This window comes from Volvox carteri (assembly GCF_000143455.1).
Source record: "Volvox carteri f. nagariensis unplaced genomic scaffold VOLCAscaffold_56, whole genome shotgun sequence".
NCBI lineage: Eukaryota > Viridiplantae > Chlorophyta > Chlorophyceae > Chlamydomonadales > Volvocaceae > Volvox > Volvox carteri.
The window spans coordinates 199,409-209,584 of record NW_003307599.1 but is presented as its reverse complement, the minus strand read 5'-3'; positions in this window follow the sequence as shown (position 1 = coordinate 209,584).

The following is a 10,176-nucleotide window of genomic DNA, read 5'->3' as shown; positions in this document are numbered from 1 at the left end:
CACATACACACACACACATACAAACATAACTGTATTTCTCTTTTGTTTACGAACGTCTTCATTTCCACACCCCTAATTTTCATTTCTACAACATTGCCGCATCGGATCCCCGCCCGGTGTGTGATAAATAAATTAAAAATTAAATACAACATATATATTAAGTAAGTTAAGGTTCCACTTTGTAATAGGTTCCACTTTGGAGGCTATGGCGCTGGCGGTGGAGGGCGCCACTGCCGTACTGCTGTGCATCACCAAGAGATACAAGGAAAGCCAGGCGTGCCGGGCGGAGGCCGAGTTGAGTGACGTCCGTATGTATGTTTGTATGTATGTATGTCTAGCCTGTTTTTTTATTCCCTGTTGTTAAGCTAGGGAGGGACATCTCCGTATGTCTCTTAAAACATACAGTCGAATGAAAAAGGAAATGATGAAACTGATGCAAATTAATTGACACAAAAAATGTTTTTTTATATAATGAGCCTTTTAAGATTGTCACCGTTTTACGCCGTAATTTTTTGATTTCCATGTTCATTTCCCAGCGGCACCGCTACTACCAAAGCCAAACATTCATGCCATATCGTAACTCGGCATACACACCGATCTGTGTGCGTGTATTTGTATGTATATGTGTATGTATGTATATGTGTGTAAACAGATATGCCTTCCAGCAACGAAAGCGGATTATACCCATCATGATGGAGAGGGGCTACAGGTACGTGCTGTACTGCCGTACGAGTCGTACATGGCGCGGTACGGAGCCTGTATGTGAAACCGTACTTTTTGCCATTTGTGCGCGCGGTCTCTTACTTTTATCCTCCCGGGATGTCGTCTACCCCGCCTCCCTCCTCCGCGTCCTGTTCTTAAATGCCTGCAAAATAAATGCAAAATAAATGCAAAATAAAATACAGAGACCTTACGTTCGACAAAAATAGATGTGATACGATGGAGCGATGTAAGATACTTTTTTCCCAACCTTTTACCTAATCTGATCACCTGGAAAAAAAACAGTAAACCCTAAAACCCTAAAACCGTTAACCTATGGCATGGATGCTTTATCGCATGGTGGTGCTTTATCGCATGGTGGTGCTTTATCGCATATTACATCTTATCGCATGTTTTATCGCGTAATATTTTATTACGCGTGTTTCAACGCATGTTTTGTTTGTGCAGATTTTTGTTGTCTAGCAAAATCTATGATGCCACCGATGCCACATTTTTGTATAATTCCCCATTTTCCTGGTGTGGTTTGGTCTGGTCCGGTCCGGTCCGTGGACCATTGCACAGGCCCACTGGGTGGCTCGGTATCCTGGTGGGTACAAAACTGTACTTCGACTTCTCGGAACGCCGCCTGATCAACGAGCGAGTGGCTGCGTTGGAGCGGGAGCTGGGGCCGCTGACGCGGCTCTGCAGGCGGCCAGCGAGCGCCTCCGCGTCCGCCGCTGCCGCCGCGGGGTCGACGGCGCCGCTGCCATTGTCGGCGGCGCGACCTCGCTCCACCTCCGCCGCCATCGTCACACGCGTGGCACCCCCCCACCATCATTACCATCATCATAATCACAGCAGCACAGGCATTGGTGCTGTACAGCAAGATCACCATCGTGCTCATTCCGTCGTTGGGAGGGCTGCCGTCGGCGGCGGCGGCGGCGGCGGCATGTCTTTGCGGGCTGCCGCCGCCGTCGCCTGCACCGCGGGCCATCGCTCCGAGCTGCCGTCCCCTTCGCATGGCGGTGGCTACCAGCGTCAAGGCAGCCGGCCGCGCCGCGGCAGCGGCGCGTCGTACGTACTTCCTGAGGTGCCGTATGATGTTGGAGTACCGTCAGATGAGTTGCACGCTGCCGCCGCCGTGGCAACTGCAGCTGCGGCGCCTGCGACGGCAGACGCTGCGGCGGCGGGGGATGTATCCCGACGTGCAATACCGCAGGTGGCACAGTGCAGCGGCTGCACTCGGCGGGGTAGCGTAGTTGGCTACTGCGGCGGTGGCGGCGGCAGCAGCACGTTGAGCAGCGTGGAGGAGGCGACGGACGCGACGGACGCGATCCAGGGCAGCGGCGGCGGCGGCGTTGGCGGCAGCGGAGACGGAGGCTTGCCATCTCACACAATGGTGTCCATCATGCTAGAGTCTCACAGCCCGGCGGCGTCACAGGCGGAGGAGCCGACGCCGGATAGTGAGCAGTACATTCTCGGCAGCGGCGCCGCCACCACCGTCACATCGACTGTGGAGCAAGTGGGCCCGCTGGCCCGGCCACCGCTCCCGCCGCTAGCGCCGCGGGCTTTGCCGAACCGCGGCGCTGGCGCGCCGGCAGCGGCAGCGGAGATCACCACCACCAGTACTACGCTGACGGCGTTGCCCCGTCAGCTTTCGTCAGCTTCCCGATGCGTCGAAGCTGACGTGGGCCACTCGTACGGCTGTAACGTGGCGCCAGCCAGCTCAAACGCGAGCTTTGCGTCAGCGTCGCCGCCATCTCTCACCGCGGGGTCCACCCACACGGCGTCGGAGGCGGCGCCGCCGCTGGACGATCTCCAGGACTCGCCGCCGCCAGGTGGCGGCACCGTTGTTTCAAGCGGGCCACTGGAGCCCCTGCCTCTGGAGCCCCTGCAATCTCAGGGCCCTGCTAAGCTCCGTCAGCACCTCCATATGCACGACGACCATCACCATCCTCACCAACAATTTCAAGCCGGCGTAGATGGGACGAATGAGATGTTGCGCCCGGACGTACATACAGATCTACACGAACTCCCCCATCCACACGTGCATACACACACGCATGGCCAGTTGCACGGCGTCTCACATTTGCACGCGGACTGGCGGCACAACAACGCCCTGAAGACGCACGTTTCCGCCGACGGCGACGCCGCGGCCGTACGACAGCAACCGCTTGGTACGGCAGAGCTGGCGGCTGCGCCGGCGGCAGTTATAGAACTGGCAGCAGGCGGGGAGCAGGCCATCGGCAGCGGTGGCGGCAAGGCAACGGTCGATGGCAACGGCGATGGCGTTGCTGCTGGCGGCGGCGGCGGTGCTGACGGCGACGGCGAGTCGGTACTCGAGGCTGATCCACTGATGCTGCATCTGCCGCCACCGATTGCGTTGGCGCGTCTGCGGTGCAGCAGTGCCGGCGGCAGCGGCGGCGGCGCCGGTGCACACGACGGTCTGGGACTTTGGCGGCGGGAAGGAGCTGGAGAGGGCGGACGCGGTCGCGGCGGCGGCGGCGGCGGCGGTGATGGCGGGGACTTATCGCCGATGGGCGCGTCTGGCACCCCGCAACGGTTCGATCCCCTACGGGAGCTGCCTTTCGGCGCCCCTTTCTACAAAGGACATCACCATCTCGACCGCCACGATCGCCATCATTACCAGAACCGGCACCATGATTTCCACCTCGCCCACAATTACCGCCACCACCACCACACCACCAGCAGCAGCAGCAGCCGCCCTGTCACGCACCACCACCAACACAGGGAGCTTTGTGACTTGCAGCCGCAGCAGAGCCTGCTGCCGGGCTTCCAAAACTCTAGCCAGCAACACCACCAGCAACAGCAACACCACCAGCAACAACAGCAACAACAGCAACGACAGCAACAACAACAACAGCAACAACAGCAACGACAGCAACAACAGCAACAGCAGGAGGTTGAGGAATCCGGGTCCGACGTGCAGGTGCTATCCTTGGGGTGCTCAATCAACGCTGCCGCGACGACGCTGGCGGCGGCGGTGGCGGCGGCGGCGGCGGCGCTACCTGGTGGGCCCCAGCTGCAGCCGCCATTGGCACAGGAACCGCAAGAGGCGGTGAACCTTTTGCAGCACCAGCTGCACCCGCAAGCAGACGGGAAAGTTGAGGACGGGGAGGTGGAGGCGTCGTCGTCTCTAGGCGATAGGACCTCTTCCGCCACCTCCGGCGCTGTGTCGTACGACACAATGGAAGCCGCATCGCTGCCTTCATTCATCACGCCTGACCCACGGGCTATGCCGGTGTGTCACGACGACGGCGCCGCCGCCGCCGCCGTTGCCGCTGCCGCTGGCGGCAGGCGCCCGCCTGAGGAAAGTCCTGTAGCATCGGCGACACCGGCGGCGCCGTCCAGCCTGTCCCGCTACCGGCTCCTCCGCGGTACGACATCGACTTCTTTCGGAATCACGAGTGAATATGCGGCCAGTCTGTCTGGCGGCGCCGCTGGAGCCCCCAGCGAGTTGGACTCGGAGCTTGTAGCACACCTGGACGAGCCATCGGCGCTGCCGTCACCGTCACAATTGCTGTCGCCGCCGCCGCCGCCGCCGCCGCAGCAGCAGCAGCAGCGGGATGTCAGCACTGCCGCGGCGGCGACGGGGCCGCCATCGTCGACGGCGGGCGGATGTCACGGAGGCAGCAGCAGCAGCAGTTTCCCGGCGGATGTTTCCAGCAGCAGCGGCGGAGGCGGCGACGGCGCCGGCGCGGCTGCTGCCTCTGTTGGTCGGTCCTCGTGCGCTTGCGGCGTTGAGGCACAAGGCTCGGTGGATTCGGAGGAAGAGGAGGTGGAGGTGGGGCGAAAGAATGGAGGCGGCGCTCTGCGGCGCAGCTGCCCTGGGCAGGGACGTAGCTTGCGCCGCGATGACGGCTGTATGGCTGACGGCGGCGGCGGCGGCGGCAGTGCCGGGGGTCTGCTGCTGCATAACGCTAGTGGCGGGGCGCTGGACAGCGTTGACGGTGACGGCGCCGCCAGTACGGATGGTCAGAGCAGCCACGCTACGCCGCCGGCCGGCGGCAGTACAGGTGACCTGTTGGGATTGCCTGGAGGCGCCAGTGCGGCGGAACAGTTCGTACTGGCGCTGCACACAAGCGCCGCCGCCGACGACGCGGCAGCGGCGGTGGCACGTGCCAAGGTGCCCCAAATCGAAAGCGTCAGCGAGCCCAGTAATTGCGAAGGACAAAAACAACAGCAGCAGCAGCCGTCGCCGCTGCTATTGCCGTTGCCGCCGACGCCGACGCAGCAGCAACAGCATCAGGAGGAGGAAGTTGGCGATGGAGCTCCAGCACAGGAAGCAGCGGCGGCGTCCAATACGGTCGCGGCGGCGGTACCGCCGCTGCCGCCGCGGTCGCAAAGGCACGACGCGCCACAACAAGAACAACAAGAGCCGGTGGCGGCGGCGCTCCACGCGACGGCGCCGTCGGGGCTGGCAGCGGCCGCCGCCCGTAGTCCGTTCTTGACGTTGCTCCGCCCTGTTACGGCGGCTCTGGTGTCGGCGGCGGTAGCTCTGGCGCCGCCCGCCGCCGGGGCACTAAAGCCCAGTAGACCTAGCGTCTTAGAACGCACCGACACCGTAACTGCCGTACCCATTCCCTTCGCCCGCGGCCGTGAAGATTCGCACCTGGATGAGGCTTTAAGCCTAATGAGCACGCAGAGCCTAGGCGCCGTCACGCCGCAAGGCGCGTTTGGCAGCCCGCTTCCGTCAGCTCTGTTGCCGCCGCCGCCGGCAAGGTGGAGCGCTGGCGGTTGCGGCGGCGGCGCTGCTGCCGCGGCAGCGGCCGCGGCAGCGGCGCAGCCCCTGCCGCAGCATCCCGGGGTTCAGAACGATAGCAGTACGACGTGTCGCGCAGGTGACGGCGGCAGTAGCACTAGCGGTAACCAGGAGACGAATGGCGGCAGTTCTGCCGCCGCCGCCAAGGTGCAACATTCTTCTTCGCACCTTACCAATAGAGGCGGCGGCGGCGGCGGAGCCGCCGCCGCAGTCAGTGGTTTGACGGCACTTGGTTGGAAAGCCATGGCATGGGCGGCCTCCCGCCGCGCCGCCGCCGTTGACCCGGGCCCCAGCCCCGCCGTCGTCGGCCGCAGGGGCAACAGCGCTGGTGGTGGCAGCTGCAGCACGGCCGCAGGCGGCGTTGATGGCACGTTGCCAACGCCGTCAGGTGTCGATGGCGATGCAGACGATTTGGTAGGGGAGCGGCTGGCCATGGGTATGGATAGCGGATGCAGGATAAACCGGAGTCGGGCACGTCAAAGCATGGATGAAGCGTTGCTATCGCGGGGCTGGGACAGCGGAGGTGTCATGTCCAGAGGTCATAGCTACAGGCACGGCAACGGGCACGGGCAGGGGCCGTTGCCGCCGCCGCCGCCGCCGCCGCCACCGCAGCCTGAGCTCAGAAGCTCGTTAACCCGTACGAGCAGCCGCCGGCGGCGCGGTGGCGGCGCGGGTATCAGCGCCGGCGGCGCCGGGGGCAGTGAGGCCGACATGTCGGCTGCAATGTACGACGGTGAAGTGAGTGAGAGCGATGCACGGTTGGAGGAGGTGCTGCTGGGCGGCCCAGTGAGTCGCATTGGCAGCGGCGGCGGCGGCGGCGGCTTGCCACCGCCGCATCTGAGCGGTGTAGCCTCCTCCCGGCGCTCCGTTGCGCCGTCAATTGCTGACATCGACGGCGGCGGCAGCATCGGTGGCGGCAGCCGCCGCAGCGGCGGCGGACCGAGTCCGGAGCAACAGCTGCTCACGACGGCGCGTTGGAGCCGTACGGCAGCTGCACCGGGGCAATTACCTTGGGATCAGCAGACAGCGGCACTAGGCGACGGCGTTGGTGCCGTCGGCGACTTCATCGCGCCGTACGGTGACGGCGGGCTGCCACGGCGCCGCCAGCGGCTGCAGCACGGGGACAACTTGGAGCAGCAGGAGGAGGAGGACGAAGAGGAGGAGGAGGCAGATTTGGAAGGCGGCAGAGGCGAGCGGATGGATGGGGAGGACCGCTGCCGCCGCTGCCGCGGCGGCGGCGGCGGCGGCGGCGCTGCCGGGAGTCCGATACTCCTGGATGACGCCGGGCCACCGCTGGCGAGGGATGGCATGGAGGAGGATTTGACCAGCGACCACTTCGTCAGTCAAAACTCCTCAGCTGGTCTCGGGATGGGGTTAGAAATGGGCATGGGCATGGAATTGCACGGCGGCATGGGAATGGGGGTCGAGGTGGGGGATGGAGGCGTGCACGCGGAGCAGGAGGTGATGGTGCCTCCGAGCAGCACCAGCCAGCTCGTGGAGCGCTGGAAAGCGCCGCAGGTAAGGAGCGCTGCTCTTGCTTAAATTTTTGGGAGAAACGTCAAATTATTTTGGTAAAGTAAAATATGTTTGTGGGAATTTTGGACTTTGTTTCGGTTTCGGGATTTGTATCAAAGTTGCCAAAGGGGCCGCTGATGCTGTGCGACAAAGACATGCGCAGGCACCAGGGTGCGACAGTCCGATCGGGTCCCGACAGGAATGGCACTTGTGCTGAAAATCCCGACAGGCTTTGAAAAATGCTGTCGGGCGGACCCGACGAAAAAGGGGGAAAACGCCAAACGGCCATCGGGAGCCCCCGACGGGGCCCGGAGGGCTCCCGTCGGGGGACCCGACAGGGTTAGGGGCAATAGGACCGCCCGATCGGGTGCCGTGGGTCGTGTGTGTGTGTGTGTGTGTTTGTTCGTGCATATCAGAACTGTGAACTGCAAACTGAGAACTGGAAACTGCGCATATAAAATACGAATAAATGTAATTTCAAGCGGCACACAGCGAAATTTCGTTCTTGCGTCACCCGACAGGTTTTGGGATGGGCTATCGGGGCACCCGACAGAAATTGAAAGACACGCAAAAACGCTATCGGGTGGGCCCGACGGGCATGGGAAGGGGAAAACCGGCAACCCGACCATTTCAGGAAGGTCCTGTACCACCCTGGCAGGCACCCCGTTTGCTTTTGGAAGGCAAGCGATTCCTTATTATTCTTATTATTTTTATTATTACTATCGTTATCTTGTTCTTATTAAAAGTAATATTCCTTTCCTTAACTCTTTTTACTTTTCCTAATCGCTTCTTTTCTTTTTTCTTTTTTCTTTTTTTTCCGACTACCGTACTGCTATTGTACATTCCTGATATTACGATTCAGGGTGGCCGTGAAAATGGGGCTGGAGGTTTTACGTGACATTGCCATTTCGGGACAGCCATGAGCAGATTTTGCAGTTGTGTTATCACAATTCGGGACGCTATCGAAAGTAGGTAGTCCAAAAATAGACGAACTTGGTCTGCTTGAGCGGCCTAGAAGTAGGGTGTAGTCTTTTCATGGCGACTACCAACAGTGTGTCATCCCTTGCAAGAAATAAGAAGTATGACGCGTGAAAATCAACCGGAAAAGGATGGAAAGCGCTTTAAGTACTTAGGCGCCATTTGTACATAATAGTACGACAATTCGGGACAGCCCCTATTTTTTGATAGGGATAATTTCCACTGACACGCCTTTCGTGACATCATCCGAAATGAATATCAGGAATGTACAATAGCAGTACGGTAGTAAAAAAATATGTTTTTCATCTCGTTCCCCTTCCCTGCATGTCGCTCTGCTCGCAGGTGCGCGACTGGTTGGTGCGCATCGGCCACGGTGCCCTGGCGGACCGTTTCGAGGAAATGGGCATCACTGGTGAGTTAGTTGAGTCAGTTGGTTGAGTCGGTTGAGCCAGTTGGTTGGGTCCGTTGAGTCAGTTGGTTGAGTGGGTCTGAACACATTCGCGGAGGGTGACTGCTTTGCGGCGCAGCAACACCTTTGCTGGGCGGGGGGGTGCGGGGGGGGGAACGCAGGGCGGCGTGTTAAACAACAAGGAGTTGCTTTAGCTTGTCATCGTCGTCGTGGAGATGTGGGGATGTGTCCGTGCGACAGGGGCTTTTCTCTTTACACTGTCGCTTCTTTCGTGAGCTTCCTGTCGTACGTACGGTTCAGTCGTACGGCATGGCTGACTCAGCTGCGTGTACTTACGGTCCGGTCTGTACTGGCCAACCCTGTGGTTCTGCTGTGCTACTGCTGCGCAAAACCTTCCCGGGATGTTTCTTTGTTTTCCAGATGGTTTAATGACCAAAAATCGGTCCTCCTTTGTGCTTTGTGCCATCGCTGCCGTTAACAACGACTCGCTTCCTGCTGTTGCTGTGCGGTGGCGGGGAGAGGCGCGAGATGCTGATGTGTCCATGTGTCCATGTGTCCATGCGCATCGGTCATCTCGTCATGTTCGACGAAGGGTACTGATACCATGTTCATCGACGAAGGGTACCATGTTCGTCATCTTTTCACGTTGTTTGCAACCGCCGCACAATCCGCCGCACCGGTGTCACCACTGGTGCCATCCACGGCGTTGTTGATGTCCGTCATGTCAACGGACGTCGGAAACCGTTGCCGTTCTCCTTTGCCCTCTCGCAGGTCGCGCGCTGTGCGGGCTGATGAGGGTGATGCGAGGGGGCGGCGGCGCCGCCGTGGTCCGCGACATCTTGCGACATGAATTGGGGGTCACCGGCCTTGCGGTCCAACTGGAACTACTGGAGGAGTTGCACAGACTATTCGACTAATGAAAAACTACCAATTAGGAAGCGGTTTTATACGGGATTGAACTGCACCGGAGTTGAGAACCAGCAGCAGCTGTTGTAGCTATGTGGCCGCTATGTGGCAGCACAGCTTCAGTAGCGATGGCGGCGATGGCGGCGGTGACCTCGTCATCACGGGGCGGTGGTTTGTTATCTGACGAGGCTGCTGCGCTGTGGTGGTGACCGCGGTGGTGGCTTATAGCCCCCCTCTCCGGGGGTGGCTGTAGGGAACATGTACTTGTATTGCCTGTATGTCTTACATGCCTTGTGCGTCTTGTGCACTTTGTTGTGTGCACCGCATAGTTTTTTTTTGCGCGTAGGGGATCGTGGGTGCGCTTGTTGAGCATGAGCGGTGTGTAGAAAAAGAGGGTAAAAATGTAAGTGTGAAAAAGAGAGGGAGATAGAAAGAGTTGAAGAGAGAATGAAGAGAGAAAGAAGAGAGTGCATTTAGGGTTAGGCAAGAGAGGGGAGAGAAATGCGGAGGAGGAGGAAGAGGAGGAGGAGGAAGAGGAGGAGAAGAGGAGGCGGAGGAGGACTGACGACTTATCGTGTCAGTCAATGAAAGCCCCCAGTACTACACACAACTGCGGCGTTGGTCGACATTGACGGTTCACACGGAAATTGTGTTTTGTGAGGTGAGGGATATTGCACGGCAATTCACAACAGCTAGAGTATGGATACATATATCCAACCTTGAGAGACTTTCTAGCAGCGGGGTGTGACCGCTTTCGCGGCTCGGATGCACTGCGGAAAGAGCTGCCTGTCGTTATTAGTGTATACGTGGCAGTGGCAGAGCTACTTAGTAGAGATTCTTGTCAGCCATGTTTCAAGTCTGATGGTGTAGATTAAGATGTAAGAAG